This window comes from Triticum urartu, chromosome 2A, assembly GCF_056163025.1.
Source record: "Triticum urartu cultivar PI428250 chromosome 2A, HENAU_Tu73, whole genome shotgun sequence".
Classification (NCBI taxonomy): Eukaryota; Viridiplantae; Streptophyta; class Magnoliopsida; order Poales; family Poaceae; genus Triticum; species Triticum urartu.
Window position 1 is genome coordinate 100833892 of NC_141874.1, and position 3649 is coordinate 100837540.

Below are 3649 nucleotides of genomic sequence, written 5' to 3' on the forward strand. Positions count from 1 at the left end.
GGTCCATAAGCGGGGCCCTCCACTACCGCGCCTCGGTGCCCGAGCGGATCCGTTGTGGCCCTGGTGGACGGTTGGGATTCCCGTGGAGTTACTACGCGCAGTAACTTTACGTGGATCGTGGGGGTCGTGGGGTTGTGGGCACGGTGAATCCCCACGCCCACCCCCTTGGCTTCGCAGCCCACGGGGCTATAAGTAGGGGGAAGAGAGGGGGCACGCGCGCCGCTCCTTCCCACTACCCCTCGTTCTCTTCTTCCTCGCTCTCCTTGCTCTCCTCCTCTCTTCTTCGCTCCGCCGCACGCCCAAGCTCCGGTGAACACCACAGCAACAGCTCGCGATGAGTTCCTCCTCCGCTGCCGTGCCTCCCCCAGTGCGCTCCGGCACCTGGGACGGTTCTGAGGTCCATGAAGACCACATCCAGTTCCTCCGCCGGACCCATCGACTTCCTGGCAAGGATCGCGTGCAGGCGCGTCTTGCGCCGGAGGGGGAGATTTCCCCCGCCCCGCAGGAGGGCGAGCGGGTCATCTTCCGCTCGCACTGCCTGCGCGGGCTGGGGCTGCCGGCGAGCAGCTTTTTCCGGTCGTTCATGGAGTTCTACGGCCTTCAGCCGTACCACCTCACCCCCAACACAGTGGTGCTGCTGTCCGCCTTCGTGGCTCTGTGTGAAGGCTTCCTCGGAGTCCTCCCCACCCTCGAGCTCTGGGGGGAGTTCTTCTTCTCCAAGCTCGGCACCTAGGCCGCGGGCGTGCCGCCTCAGTGCGGCGCCTTCATCGCCGTGCGAAGGACAGGAGCCGACAACCACTTCCCCTCCGTCTCACTGTTGAAGTCGGTGAAGATGTGGCAGAGGTCCTAGTTCTACGTCAGGAACGTTGCCACGAGGGGCGACTGGGTCAATCTGCCAGCTTTTGAAGCCGGCCCGCCGGCTGGTAGACTGCCCAACTGGTCGTACCGGGCCAGGTCGCTGACGCCTGCGGGAGCCGGCGCCATCACGCGACTCCGAGTGCTGACGCAGTCGGAGGGTCTGACTGGGCCGGACCTGCTGGCCGCCTTCGTGTCGCGCCGAGTTCTTCCACTCCAAGGCCGCCCTCACATGATATGCCAGATGAGCGGGCGCCGCGACCCGAGTCGGATGTGCACCAAGGACATGCCTCACGAAGAGGTGGCCCACATGGTGAACTATCTTTCGGACAGCAAGCTCCTGGAGGACTGGCGATTCGGCAAGGAGCCGTACTCCCGCGCCAACCCCCCGCCCGTGGTGAGTCGCCTTTCTTTTCTTTCTTTAGATTGTCTTCTTCTTGCCGAGTTTTGTTCTGATCAGTCGGCTTTGGTTAGAATCCCCTTCTTCACCCACCAGCCGGCACCTCGGGGCCGGCCCGTGAGTTCGTCGCCGACCGGGCGGAGAGCGACGTCGATGACCCCGATCTGGGGGCGGCGGCTCTGGAAGACAATGCCGAGGGAGGAGGAGGGACGACAGGCGACTTCAGGCCCTCGGCTACCTTCGCCGACTGGCTTGAAGACGACGCCGAGGGAGGAGTCGCCCCTCGCCATCGGCCAGGAGCCAGCCAGCCGGGCGCGGGCTCTTCTGCCGCGTCGGCCGCTCCAGGCGGCTGGAAGAAGCGCCAGGCTGTGCCGACTTTGTTCGGCAGCCGGCCGAAGAAGCCCAAGGGCTCGACTGCGGCGACCCGGCGGGATGAGGCAGCCGCGAAGGCCATCCGCTTCCGTAAGGAAGTGAAGAAGCTGCCGTTGGTCTCTGCGTAAGTATTCTGTCTTCATAGTTTTATTCTTTCTTCGTGATTTGTCTGAGTCTCTGCATGCCCCTCTTGCTTAAGGGCTCCCCTCTCTCTTGAGTGGGTCGCCGCCGCCTCCGTCGTGGGGTCAGCGGAGACGTCTGCCACCACTCGGCAGATTGACCCCGCTGCTGACCTCCGGGAGGCGACGGAGCGGAATGCGCGGGAGAAGCGCAACGAAGAAGAGGCCCTCCGCCTGGAGAAGGCGGAGGCCGACAGGGCGAAGGCCTCCGCTAAGAAGAAACTAGTGGAGGCCGAAGCTGCCGCCGCGGTGAAGCAGCGGGCTGAGGAAGCCGCACGCCGCCTGTCGGCAGTGCTCGTCACCCCGCTGAAATCTGCGCTGCCGCCTCCAGAGTTCGCGGGGCCGACTGGAGAAGCCAGCGGGGAGAACCCCATCGAGGAGAGGGAAGGCGGCGACCCCTCTACTCCGGACGCAAACGTTCCGCCGCCGCCTCCGCCGCCGTCTGAAGGCGCGCGAGGCGAGCAGCCAGCGGACCCTCCGGTGCCGCAGACCGAATACGAGGCCGTGGCGAGGCTACTCCTCCAAGTCGGCTCGCCAACGCGCCGCCGTCTGGAGAAGGCGACTTCGGCACCCTGCCCCCTGGAAGCTGGCACCGCCAGCTCGGCGGCCCCAGACGCCGAAGCGACGAGCGTCGCGCCTGTTGGGTGGGTGCGAGGAGGCGGCACAGGGCCGCTGAACCGGGCACTCCTGGATGTCCAGGCGAAGCTCCGTGCTGAGGGCGACGCTCTCCAGAGTTGCACCAAGGCATTCCTAGCATCGCGGGCAGCCGTCCGGGTATGTTGTTTTTCCTTTGGTCTTTGTTTTCTTGTTCCTCTTTGTGGGGGAGCGCCAGCGCACCCATTGGGTGTAGTCCCCGAGTTTTGGGTCGGCTGCTGAGCAGGCGGCCCGGAACTCCAATTGATGAACTTTTGGGTACTAACTTTGTCTGAAATGCTTGTCGCAGGATTACCACAACCTCCGCATCACTGCCTTCAACCATAACGTTGAAGAGCTGGGCAAGCGGACCGCCGACATGACGGAGAGCCAGAATAAGTCTCTGTTTTTCTTCTCTGCGGGGGCGCGCTGGCGCACCTGCGGGCTGTAGTCCCCAAGATTCGGGCTGACTGCTGAGTAGTCGGGCCGGATCTTCCTGGCGACCTTCTTTATTGACGACTGTTGTCTTTCTTTCTTTCCTTCAGGAGCCAATGCTGCTCTTCAACAGCAGTTGAGCGAAGCCAACTCCACCTTGCACGCCAAAGGGGAGGAGTGCAGCAGGCTCGTCGCAGAGCGCGATCTGCTGGCCACTCAGTTGGCGGAGCAGAAGGAGCTGCTTGCGAAGTCGCAGAGGGAGGCGGAGGAGACGGAAACCGCCCTCTTGGCCGAGTTCGCGAGCGAGCGCTCCTCTTGGTCTGACAAGGAGGCGCTGCTGTCCTCCGGCTTCCACGAGATTGAAGACATCGTTGATGGTGAGTCTCTTTATTCTCTTTCCTCAAGCTGCCGATTTAAATCGTGCCGACTCCTGGTTTTTGACTGGCTTCTTTGTTTGTTCACGTCTTTGCAGACTTCTTCCCTGGGCAGTCGCAGGCTGCCATCCAAGCCATCTAGGCCGACCGTGAAAGTCGGAGGGCGGAGGGTGCAGAGATCGCCGCCGATGCCCCCCGAACTCTTGATGAGCACATCCTGAGCATCGAGGCTCGCCTTCGGCTGGCTCACCGGATGCTGCGCCGGCTTCAGTGCGTCGGTGCCCAGGCGATTGCCGCCCTGTGGCCGGATATGCAGACTCTGCGCACCCCCAGCCTAACGGCCAACTGGCTGGAGGTCGCGGCTGGTCGTCTTGAGGCCTGGAAGGGCTCTTCGGCCCGGG

The 3649-nt window shown here is 63.7% G+C and overlaps 1 pseudogene; it reads left to right on the forward strand.

Annotated features, from left to right (window-relative positions):
• Positions 1 to 334: 334 nt before the first annotated feature.
• Positions 335 to 3390, forward strand: LOC147984091 (uncharacterized; annotated as a pseudogene).
• Positions 3391 to 3649: the final 259 nt, after the last annotated feature.